Source organism: Somniosus microcephalus, chromosome 8, assembly GCF_052327205.1.
Source record: "Somniosus microcephalus isolate GS21.2 chromosome 8, FLI_Smic_1.0, whole genome shotgun sequence".
NCBI classification, from domain to species: domain Eukaryota; kingdom Metazoa; phylum Chordata; class Chondrichthyes; order Squaliformes; family Somniosidae; genus Somniosus; species Somniosus microcephalus.
In genome coordinates, this window is record NC_140994.1 from 83,269,888 (window position 1) to 83,283,161 (window position 13,274).

The 13,274-nt window shown below is 43.3% G+C and overlaps 1 protein-coding gene and 1 pseudogene across 6 annotated transcripts in view; one reads left to right on the plus strand and one right to left on the minus strand.

Annotated features, from left to right (window-relative positions):
• jmjd1cb (jumonji domain containing 1Cb) overlaps nucleotides 1-13,274 on the plus strand; it is a 385,858-nt gene that overhangs the window by 88,904 nt on the left and 283,680 nt on the right. The gene's annotated exons all lie outside the window — the stretch shown is intronic.
• Nucleotides 1-13,274, minus strand: part of LOC147113679 (uncharacterized) — a 71,087-nt pseudogene that overhangs the window by 20,453 nt on the left and 37,360 nt on the right.

The window sequence follows — 13,274 nt, forward strand, 5'->3', positions numbered from 1 at the left end:
GGGCCACAGACCGGAAATCCACGCAGGCCCAGTCTTCAAATGTCAGCGCGATATGTAAGTGTAGGTCGGGGGCTTGCACCCGCGGGAAGCCCCCGACCCGAATTTCTGGGCCAATGTCTGCATTAATTTAGATATATCTCAAGCTATTGATATTGACAGATCTAGATGTTTAAGTGTAGGAATACCATCATCTGCAAGTTCATCTCCAAGCTCACATAGAAACATAGAAGATAGGAGCAGGAGTAGGCCATTCGGCCCCTCGAGCCTGCTCTGCCATTCAGTGCGATCATGGCTGATCATCCAATTTCAGCACCCGGTCCCTGCTTTCTCCCCGTACCCCTTGATCCCTTTAGCCTTAAGAAATATATCCAACTCCTTCTTCAATATATTTAATGAATTGGCCTCTACTGCCTTCTGTGTATACCCATACTCTCTGGGTGAAGAAATTCCTCCTCATTTCTGCCCTAAATGGCCTACCCCTTATCCTTCGACTGGGACCCCTGGTCCTGGACTCCCTGACCATCGGGAACATCCTTCCTGCATCTAGTCTGTCCAGTCCTGTTAGAATTTTATAAGTTTCAATAAGATCCCCTCTCGTTCTTCTAAACTCCAGCGAGTACAAGCCCAATTGTCCCAATCTCTCCTCATACGTCATTCCTGCCATCCCAGGTAACAGCCTGGTGAATCTTCGCTGCACTCCTTCCATGGCAAGAACATCCTTCCTCAGATAAGGCAACCAAAACTGCACACAATACTCCAGATGTGGTCTCACCAAGGCCCTGTACAACTGCAGCAAGACATCCTTGTTCCTGTACTCAAACCCTCTTGCTATGACATCCTGACTTGGGCATATACTGCTGCTGTAACTTCATCATTGCTGGGTACAAAATCCTACATTTCCTATCACTGTCATGGGAGCACCATTGCCACAAGGACTGCACAGTTCAAGGAGAATCCTACCACCACCTTTCCAGAGCAATTAGGGATGGGCAATACAATACCTATGTCCAGAGAATGAAAAATGATTTATTCATCCATGGAAAAAGCAGCATGGAGTGGGAGAAGTATGTGTGTCTATGTATAACATTGAGCAAAGAAAGAAAGAACTTGGACAAATGTGGTAGCCAAATTTCACTTGGCGATGACCCACAAACAGCTAAGCAGTTGAATGACTGAATAATCTTTCTTTGGTGATGATGGTTGAGTGAAGAAAGTTGACCAGGGCACTTGGAGAACTTGCTGCTCTTTCTGTTACAGCTCAATGGGATCGTTGACATAACTGAGCAGAGAGACAGGACCTTGATTTAATGTCTCACCCAAAAGGGAATGCAGCACTTCCTCAGTACTTAACTGAAATGCCATCTTGGAATACGTGATCAAGTCCATTGCAAGTAGGAGACAGATCAACAAAAGCAAGCAAAACAGATAATAAATTTCTTGTGAAAACTATTAAGGATGTTTGTAAACAATCAATTGATTGAGGGATTATTGCTAATAGTCCAGACAAATACTGTAGTGTATTTGTCAGTTGAGGCACTGCTTAACTGTGCTGGTGATATTTTGTGATATATTTACAAGGGAAGAGTTTTACAATTATCTATCTATCTATAGCCTAGTAATCTCAAAAAAGGATGCTCCGAGACCAATGGCAAGGTTTGATTTCATGAATTTTACCCCAGTGGTTGCTAACAGCAGCGCAGACAACTTGGAGAAATTATACTTGGTGTACTGATGGCAGTTTGAGTTCTATTGGAGGACTGGAAATGCATGCTTCAGCATGCTTGGGTCACCAAGTGATTATTGAATTCTATTTCAGTTAAATTGACATTCATAGCTTTCAGTGCATGAATTAAATCATGATTTTACTTTCTATGCAGCTTGCAATTTTTCATGTTCCCAGTTTAGCTTTTAACATGTGACGAGCAAATTCTGGCTGAAAATTGCTTGAGAAGCACCTCCTGGTGGTATCATAAGGTTAACCTGTGATAAATTCCCAATATAAGCCCTGCTGGAGGTCAAGGTTACAGAGTTAGGTAAAGACCTTGTGGCCAAGTTGGCAAATCAATAAATTTTGTAAATGTTATGAAACCTCATTTATCAGCAACATCTTCAAACCTTTAAGAACTAAAGTAGAATTTCTACATCCTGGTTAAATAAGATTACTACTTGGTACTTAATCCATAGAATACTGTTATATGAGAACTGTTGAGTGACTTGAGTTGAGAAATTAACCCAAAAATGTTGTCTTGGGAATTAATTTTTTTTTGTTCGTCTTAGAAATTCTTCAAAATTTTGTTAAGCGCTGAGGTATTTGAGGTGAATTGTTGAAACATAGTGTTCATCAGTAATGAGATTAGAAATCACTTGTGCATTAATATTTTTATAGCTTCTCTCTAACGATACTCTGTATTCTGAGCACATCTGCCAAATTCACCACACATGCAGACAATGCAGGAAGTAAAAATAAGACTATGATTTCACGGCAGTTGTTTCTAATGTAATCGCTGGTGGTTCTTTAAGTAACCAGATGCTTGCTAACATCACAGTAGGGACTTTGGTTTCACAAGAATCTCTCTTAAAGTGGAGTCATTAAAAGTAGACATAAAAGAAGACCATGACAAATTTATCTAATGTATAAATAATTACATCACTATCTGTTTAGATTTGCCTGTATCAATAACTTATGCATACACTTCTGTTTCACATTTCATACATTATACATTACATAATGCACAATTTTTCTATCACATTTATAAAAATATATACAGGAAACACTCTCTCTAACCAGCACCTAAATATCTGGAAATCTCTCTTAACCAGCAAAATTCAGGAGTAGGTTCAGGTAAGTTTTACTATATATTAGTGGCCGTGTAACCGGGGCTCCTGGATCTGCGGCTGTGTAACCGGGGTTCCTGCACCTGTAGTCGTGCAACAGGGACTCCTGCACCTGTGGCCGTGTATGGGGCTCTCGTACCTTGGTAAGTATACCTCTCTGTAATCCGGACTTTTTGATCAACCGGCACCACGCCGGTCCCGTTGGTGCCGAATGAAGAGTTTCCTGTAAATATGGAATCCAAAGCAATCATTCGAAATGTTCAGTGAAATTGAGAAATGATAGAGCGCCATGAATTCGGAGGAGTTTGACTTGAGGGTTAGGTTAAAATGACTGAGAATGATTAGTCATTCAGTGCAGAGGCTTCTCTAAGGAGGAAGGAGTTGCCACCCATGCGCCATGTTTCTATCACTGCCAGGATGGTCAACCATAATGAGGTTGTGAAAGGCAAGAGCCTTGTTGGCGAGTGAGTGGATATTCTGGAGGGTTTATGGAGAAAGGAGGTGTTTGTTGATCTGGCGGTTCTGGATGCAGCTATGTGCAGTGCATGACGTGAGCAGAATGGGGAGGAGATTGACCTCCTGAGGATCATGCTGGTGAGATAGTTAACAGGAACAAAGGATGGGATAATTTGGAGATTCTCTGGGGGGCGCTGCGACAGGTGTCGTGTAAGGCCCAGTGGAGAATGTGTGAGGAACAGAGAGAAATCATTAGCTTGTACAAGAAGGATTGAAGCCTGGAATGATGGCAGGAAAACAGATGAGCTATGTAGTTGTGATGGGTGGGCAGAAGGATCATGAGGGGTATGGTGCTGGAAAAAGGGAAAGGAAATGTGGTGTGCTCAAAGGAGAAGAAAACAAAGGACAAAGCAGAAAGCAATCTAATCAAATTGCTCAAAGCACTGAGAAATGGACAGGAAGTACACACTGTACACAGACTTTTAGATATACAGATAGTTTTATAATGTATTTTGAATGCTTACAAAAGTTGAATTTCTATTTGACCAGGAGCTCAAAATAACTCTCAAGAAAAATGGTTAATAGAAGAACAAACAATTCTTGAAGGATTATATTAATATTCAAGTTTATAGGGATGTTCTGAATAAAGCATCTGAATTTAAGCATAAAATACTATGGAAATGCAGCAGGCCAGTTAACTTGTCTGTTCTCTACACATGCTAACATTTTGGGTGTGGACTTCAAATTTAGAAAATACAATTTTGCAGAAGAGTCTGCATCTGAAATTCTAACTTGTCTGTTCTTGCCACAGGTGCTGCTGATCTACTGAGTGTTTCAGCATTTTGTGTGTTTTTTTCCCAGATCGCCAGCTTCTGCAGTATGTTGTTTTTTTGTTACCTGAATTTAAACATTTATGTTAGTCTTTTAATAATCAAGTACTGAGTCAAAAAACTTGGCCCAGATATTCCTGGTGGTTGCATCTACGACATGGGCACCCATGAACGGCACAAAAGAAAGTGACTTGCACCATTAATTATGCCACTCCATAGTTTCGTGGGACTTTTGTGCCACTTTGCCGTTCTCCTCACTGAAAACAGTTAGAAGGTATTTATCATCGCCGTACCCCAAAATCAACAGCAATTACCATTTTACTGCATTTAAGCCAATTTTCACACCACTGCCACATAGACTCAAAAATAATGACGCTGGGGACTTGGCAGCGGCATGATTTATTGACTTATATCTGAGGAAACAGGTTGTTTTATTCCCCAGGCTTCGGGAGTCTTTGCATACCTCGGCACAGGCGGCGCGCACACTCTTGTCTATTGGCCCAAATTAGCATGTCATGAACATTATTGGGAAACAATCTAAGCAATCCGGATCTTTCTCTTAATCAATACAAAGCTATTGACTTGGGAAGTAGCCTGATCCTTTTGTGAGATGTATTTATGTCTCCTGACTCCACGAATTTCAAGAGAAACGCTGTTCACAGACATTCACTTTTATGCAAGAGGTCACTTAAATCCCTGCCCTTTGAAGAGATGAGCCATTTGTTAAACGACCCGACACGCAGAACAAGATCCTTGAAATTAGAAGTCCACACAAATAAATAATTGTTTTCATGGTAGGTTCAGAAAATTTGAAACTATTTTCATCTGTGGTGTGCATCAAATTTCAAGAAAGCAACACATAAACATATATACAGGAAACTTTGTGCTATCCAGCACCGACGGGACCGAGCTGCTGCCGATCTATCAAAACTGCCGGACAAACCAGCGCTAATGTTGAAACATACGGAGATTTTGAGCTCCGTATCTGGCAACAAACCCTGTTGCAGCTTCTAAACAGTCGGCCGTACCTTGCAAGCGTCTCTGTAGCTTAGCAACAGCTTCAGTGAGACCTTGCAGAGCCTGACTGGTGGAAAAAAAAGCAACGAAAAGAAAAAAAACCTAACGAAACAGCTCCTGATTTTTGCCGGTGGCTCGAGCATTCCGGACAGTTAACCTCCGGCTAAACCAAAGTTTCCTGTATAGGAGCAGAAAGACACAGCAAGTTACTGATAGTAAATATACTCAGAAAACAATGATGGTTGAATCATTCCACAAGGGGTTAAAATTTCTTTAACGTATTTCTTAAACTGTCAAAGAATCTGCAAGCCTTTTTGGCGAAAGCCATTTTTTTGGTAGACTTGCTAGTGCAGTGTTCATACATGAGTGAAACAATTGCCTTGCCTATCACATTAAGCCTTACCGCCACTTAGATTGAACTGAACTGAACTTGAGCAGCTAGAACATGGTCATTGTGCCAAAAATGTCACATGTTCCTGAGTTATGTTAATGTCATGAGAAAGTGGATGCTTCCATCTGCTCTTTCATAACATGAAAAATTAACCACCTGGGGACCAGAGTTCTATGCATCTGCCCAAGCTTGCATACATAAAACTGTTTGTCACTGGGCTTGTTGCCAAGCATAGTCAGTAGGATAACTCTAAATGCCAATCTGGAACATTAGCTGGACCTTTACCTGCACAAATAAATTCCCTTTGAATTCTCAAATTGCGATCACGTATATTGCAGTGCTACAGGTAATTACATGCTTCTTATACTAATTGTGGAAACAGTGACATGTATTAATGTGGTATTACTGGATGGCAGTTCAAGACTATTCAAGTTCAGCACTGAGCTAAGGACTGATGGCAAATAAAGTTTTATTAGAATGTATGTTCTCCCAGTGGGCAGTCTAGACATTTATCATCTCATGATGTGGAAAATTGTAACTGCAACCTTTCATCCATTGAATCCATTGCAGTGCTCATGGTTACATAACACAACATCACCACCTTTATACATGCAGTTTTTCATAAAGGACATCTAATTACTGAGTCGGATAGAATGTAGTTATAGAACGTCATTTGGGCTTGGGAGTAAAGAAGGGTACAGTGTCAATCATAGTAATTAGCTTGTTACATTGAACAGGCATTCATGCCGTCTTAGAAGCAGGATGAGACTGCAGTGCACAGTATATTCCACTGATTGCTTCATTGTGGAATCTTGATTGGCTGAGATGCGTAGCCCTATTTTATACCTGGAGCATTTTTTTATAATTTGAACAAATCAACAGAGTTAACTTAAAACAAAAGCAAAAGAGTGCGACTGCTGGAAATCTGAAATAAAAGCAGAAAATGCTGCAAATACTCAGCAGGTCAGGCAGCATCTGTGAAGCGAGAAACAGAGTTAACGTTTCAGGTCGATGACCTTTCAGATTAACTTAATGGTAGCTATTTAAGTCAATTAGATAAATGTGATGTAAAAGTTTGAAGTGTGACATACCTTTTCCCCCACACTATGGATGTTACACAAGAGACAATTACACAGATGCAGTAAAGAGTTGGAGGAAAATTGAATAATTCAGGCAACTACTTTAATGAACAAATTTTCACGAGCGTTCCATCAGTGGCTTTTGTATGATGTACCCTGGGGTTCCAACCAATTACAGGTTCGTGAAGTGAGTTTACATAACCAGTATAGGAAAGAACTTTTTTTTGAAACAACAGGCCAATAAAATAACTAGATAAAGTTTCCACAAACTATTCAAGAGAATTATGCGAATGCCACTCGAACTGCCGCAGTTTAAGAAGGCCCATCGCCAACTTCTCAGGGCAACTAGGGATAGACAATAAATGCAGCCGTACCAGCTTTGCCCACAACCTAAGAACAAATGGGAAAACAAGTTTTTGATCTTCCAAATGTAGATTATTTGAAATATTCTATTAAAGTTATGCTGAGGCATGTACTGAAATAAAATATATAACAAGACGCTTGAGTAGATACCTGTTTAAAGTACAGAAATGCTGTGTCTGACTGCTTTTCAATTGCTTTCCCATTACTATGCTCATTAAAAATGCATATTGTATTGTATGGAGAGAGAATTTGTGTACTATAGTTCTGTAATTTAAAAAAAGCGATATCTGGTGCACAGCTCAGATAGTTGATCTTTCCGAGTATTCTGCAAGTGTAGAAACCTTTGGGGATGTTATTAAAACAGAACTTTGATTTGTTCTAACTCTACCATGTAATTGCGTGAAACATTAAGCCATTAAAATTATTTTTGGATGCAACTGTCAGCATATAGCTGTGTGCCATCTACAGTGGCTAGAAATATGGAAGATAGACAATATTGTGGGTAGCTGATGTTTACCAGCACTTCAATTCTGTTAGATCTGTGATTCTGAGAGTATGATGCTTTTCAATAACTACACGGATGCTGTAACTCAACAATCAACAGGTGTTTACTGGAGTAGGGTAGTCTCAAGACTGGGGGTACAGAGGCATGCTCAAGGCTTATATACAGGTGTGGTCACTGCCGGTACTACAGTATACAGGAGCTGTAAAAGTAGTTCTCTCTTAAAGGTACATACACTACAATTCCTCCCCTTTTAGATTAGCAGTACCCATAATATTCAAATAACAATTAACACTTTAACATGTGCATTAAACAACAATAGACCATTTATAGATTCAGTCTTTGGGGCGGCTTCCTGATCCTTTCGGGATAGCGCCTTTCCGGAGGTTCTTGTTCTTGGTGCGGAGGCGATTCTGGTCCCTTTTCGTCGGTTAGTTCATCGGTTTCCACTGCTACTGGTTCTGAGATAGATGCTACCGGTATGTCGGGTTCATCCCCAGGTACGCGAGACATGGGGTTGACTCGTTCCTGTGACGCTAAGATCTGATCGACGTGGCGTCTCACAATGTTCTCCCCGACATCCACTGTGTACATTAATGGCCCCTGCCTTGTGCATATCGTTCCGGGTTGCCATTTCTCTGTTCGGTAGTCACGGGCCAAGACTGGTTGTCCGACATTGAAGCTCCTTGTCGGCTTCTCATTGATGTGCTGGAATTGTTTAACCTCAACATTTCTTCGCACATTTGGTCTGAGCAAATCCAGACGAGATCTCAACCTTCGGTTAAAGAACATCATGGCCGGGGTCTGGTTGGTAACTGCATGTGTCGCATTTCTGTAGGCTAATAGGAAATTGTCCACCTTATGCTGTAGTGGAATTTCATCGTCGCACATGGCCTTTATCGCCTTTTTAAAGGTTTGTCCGAACCTCTCAGCCAATCCATTTGTGGCTGAATGATACGGGGCGGACGTGTCATGCCTTACCCCATTCCTTCTCATAAATTTCTGAAACTCTTCGGACACAAACTGTGGTCCATTATCAGAGCAAATCTGCTCTGGCAAGCCGTTCCTGGCAAATATGGTCCACAGGACTGCAATCGTTTTCTCTGTAGTGGTTGAGGACATTTTTATCACCTCAGGCCATTTCGAGTGAGCATCCACTGCTATTAAGAACATTGAGTCCATGAATGGACCAGCAAAATCAATATGCACCCGTTGCCATGGAGAGGAGGGCCACTCCCATGGGTGTAGAGGGGCATGTGGTGGTGTATTTTGGACCTTCTAGCATCCTGAGCAGCTCTTGGTTAGGTCCTCGATTTGTTGATCGATTCCCGGCCACCACACAAGCCCTAGCAAGGCTTTTCATTTTCACTCCTCCCAGATGACCTTCATGAAGCTCATTTAGCACTCTCTCCCTCAACTTGGGTGGAATCACCACTCTGGATCCACACATCACTGTCCCCTGGCATACTGACAGCTGTTCTCTTCTGGATGAGAATGCTGGCAACAGTGAGTCGCCATGTGTTGGCCATCCCCTCACCGTCAAATCATATACCCGAGACAGCGTCGGATCATTGCGGGTCTCCTTCTCTATATCCGCGTTCGTTACTGGCAATCGTTCAATTATTGACGAATGAAATATCTCGATAGGGTCCACTGCTGGTGCTTCCTTCACACTAGGCAGTGGCAGGCGCGATAGCCCATCAGCGTTTCCATGCTGTTTCGTGCCTTTATATTCTATTTCATATTGATTCGCCCCTAAACAGGGATCATCTTTGTAACCGTTGTGCAGTCATCACTGGAACGCCCTTCTTAGGATTAAAGATGGAGACAAGTGGTTGGTGGTCAGTCAGCAAGGTGAACTTCTGCCCATGCAGATAGTGGTTGAATTTTTTTACTCCCCATACTAGGCTGAGGGCCTCCCTGTCAATCTGGGCGGAGTTGCGCTCGGCCGAGGTTAGTGACCGAGACGCAAAGGCTACCTGCCTCTCCAACCCGTCTGGGAATTTGTGCGACAGCGCCACTCCAATACCATAGGGTGATGCATCACATGCCAAACGAATTGGTAGTGCTGGGTTGAAATGGGCCAACACCTCTTTTGATGTGATCAATTCTTTGCACTTCTGGAAAGCTCGTTTACATTCGTCATTCCACTTCCATGGTACCCCTGATTGCAGTAGGGTGTTCAGTGGGTGCAATACCGTAGACAAATTTGGTAAGAACTTATGGTAGTAGTTTACCAGCTCGAGGAACGACCTCAGTTGTGACACATTTTCCGGTGCTGGAGCCTTGACTACTGCCTCAATCTTTTCAGGGGACTTATGTAACCCCTCCGTCGATAACGTGGCCACAATACGAGATCTGCTTCTGGAAAAACTCGCACTTGTGGCGATTAGCTCGTAGCCCATATTCCTTTAATCTGGTGAGCACCTTCTCCAGGTTGGCGAGGTGATCACTGTCATTTTCGCCCGTGACCAGGATGTCGTCTAAATAACACTGGGCCCCTGGAATCCCTTGCAGGACTTGATCCATCGCCCTTTGCCAAATAGCCGGAGCCGATGCGACCCCGAACACCAGCCGGTTGTATTGGTAGAGACCTTTGAGTGTTGATCGTGAGGTACTGTTTCGAGGCTTCTTCTACCTCCAGTTGCAAGTACGCCTGGGCTCGATCAATTTTGGTGAAGCGTTTACCTCCAGATAGCGAGGCGAAAATATCCTCAATTCGTGGAAGTGGATATTGTACCGTGTGAAGGACTGGGTTCACTGTCACCTTAAAATCCCCACAGATGCGGACCTTCTTTGGTTCCCCAGGCGTATTACTCAACGACCTCTTCATTACAGGGACGATGGATGTAGCCCACTCGCTCCAGTCTACTTTGGACAGTACTCCTGAATGTTCCAAACCTTCCAGCTCTGCTTCGACGGCTGGTCTGACCCCATAAGGCACTGGTCTGGCCTTAAGAAACTTTGGGCTTGCATTTTCCTCTATTTTAATCGTTGCTGTTATGCCTTTTAGTGCTCCGAGTCCCTCCTGGAACACTTCTTCTGTGTCAGTTAGCATTTTTGACAGTCGTCCAGGTGTGACGCCGTCATCCTTTTTGGCCTCAACCTTCAGTGCCTGTATGGAATGCCAATCTAATTGTATCTTCCGGATCCATTCACATCCTAGCAGTGGTGGTCCTCCATCTGGCAATGCATATAAGTCCATTTTAGGTATTTCCTGGCCTTTGTATATCACTTTCACCCTTATTTTTCCTTTGGGGTAGACTTTTTGCCCCGTGTACGTCTTCAAGACAATCTCTGTAGCTTTCAAGGGTATATGTGAAAATAGCCACTTGTAGTCCCTTTGGTTTATGACTGTTAGGGCTGATCCTGTGTCCAATTCCATTTTCACTTGGACTCCGCCTATCTTGAGTGTAACCCAGATAGTCTGGTGATCCTCCATTTTGGTTACCTTATGTAGTTTCAGACAACCCAGCTCCTTGCTTCTGGAGTCTATCACTTTTCTGTTCGTCTGAACGACTGTCCATCACCTTATGTACCTTTTTGTACTTCTCCTGTGGAGATTTCTTGCTGTTGGTTTTCTTCCCTGACCTGCAGACTCTTGCTATGTGTCCTGCTTTTCCACACTGTCTGCACACTTGGTCCTTGAACCAACAATCCTTCTGGTCGTGTGTTATTCTGCCGCAGCGATAACACTTTCCTGTTCCATAGGACATTTCATTGGTGCCATATTCTTGCGGTCTCTGCAGCGCCCCTTGCGGCTGCTTCGTGTGATACTGCCATACTGAAAGCCTTGTCCAGCGTAAGATCCTTTTCTGATAGAAGCCGTTTCTGGGTTCCTTCACTTTGAAGCCCACACACAAACTAGTCCCTTAACATATCTGCTAGTCCCGCTCCAAACTGGCAGTGTTTCGACAGCTTGCGCAGTTCCGTTAAGTACTCAGCATTGCTTTCGTCTTTGTGTTGGTTCCTTTTATGGAACTTAAATCTTTCTGCTATCAGCAGCGGTGTGGGGTTTAAGTGGTCCTGTAGGATTTCTACTATGCTTTCGAAATTCTTATTCACGGGCTTCTCTGGGGTTATTAGGTTTCGCAGTAAGCCATAAGTTTTTGCACCCATGGAATTTAACAAAACCAGTGCTTTCCTAGCATCTGGCACTTCATTCGCCCTGCAGTACACCTCAATACGTTCCACATATGTTGCCCAATCTTCGACTTCATTGTCGAACGTAGAGATACTGCCACACTTCGGCATCCCTGGGTGTGATTTAACTGTCAAAAATGGTGTCTCCCGCGCTCTCCCTCCTTCTCCGCTGGCACAAAATGGCGTCTCTCGCGCTTTCCTTTCTTCCCGCGCTCGCTCTTATCCGCTGCGGCTTCTAAAAATGGCGTCTCCCGCGCTCTTCCTCCTTCTCCGCGGCTCAATGGCGTCTCCCGCGCTCTCGCTTCTCCCTGCGGACACTGTTCAGCCCTTGAGCCCTGGCTGTGCTCTGCGCGTTTTTTTTTCTGTGCGCCTTTCCCGTTTCCGCCGCTCGGTCCTGAACCTGGCTGCTGCTTTACCTTCTCTCCGCTTTGTTTTTCCTCGACGCCGCTCGGTTTTCAACCCCCGGCTGCGCCCTGTGCACTTCACCCTCTCTCTTACCCCGTCGACGCTGCTCGGCTTTTTCTCGGCCGGCTCCAGCCGCCGCTGTCCGGGAAGGGTCTGCACTGTACCTGTCGTCAGTCTGTTGCTGATCGTCGTGGCTGGGGAACCAAGCCTGGCTCTCAACAGCCTCCCCTGCGATGTTCACTCTCTGCCGAACGACTGGGCGGTTGCTCGTGGTCGACGCCCGTGCTTCTGGCCTCGACTTTCTTCCACCGCCCTCCCGGAGCGAATCCTCGAAGGGAAATGCAGAGTTGCAGGTAGATTCGAATCGACACTCGTCGCCACTGTTAGATCCGTGATTCTGAGAGTATGATGCTTTTCAATAACTACACGGATGCTGTAAATTGACAATCAACAGGTGTTTACTGGAGTAGGGTAGTCTCAAGACTGGGGGTACAGAGGCATGCTCAAGGCTTCTCTACAGGTGTGGTCACTGCCGGTGCTACAGTATACAGGAGCTGTAAAAGTAGTTCTCTCTTAAAGGTACATACACTACAAATTCTAATCATGCCTCCAGACAAGTAGAGGTCTGACCTTGATCAGGGATAGATGCTTCTTTAAGCTTTCAGTTAAGATTACTTGAAGTTGTTTGCATGGTTCTGGATAAGATATTCTCTCGCCTAAACCCCTCTGCCTCTCTATCTCTCTCTCCTCTTTTAAGATGATCCTTAAAACCTACCTCTTTTATCAAGCCTTTGGTCATCTGTCCTGATATTTCCTTCTGTGGCTTAGTGTCAAAAATGTTAAACGCCATGAGCTGTATTTACTGCATCCAAATTTATAAATGCGTTACATAAATGTAAGTTTATCCATCAAACCACATAAAACAATTTTGTATGAAAAATTAATGGTCATTGAAGCAGTTATAAGGAGAATAGTGTTACAGTATGACGGTAATGCCAATGTAATGTGCAGTTTTAGCGATTTTGTTATGATTGTTGACCAATAAAATAAAAAGATTTTATTTCTGGAAACTTGAATAAACTTAAGTTATTGCCTTGTCTATGGTAAAGGATTTAAAAAAAACAATCTTTGGAGTTGATAGGGCTAAAGTAAAGAACTGAAGTAATGTTTTACATTAATGTGACCCATGACTTATTTGCAACTGCAATGAAAGGAAACTTTGGGTGCATTACAAGTTTAGCATTGGTGTGAAG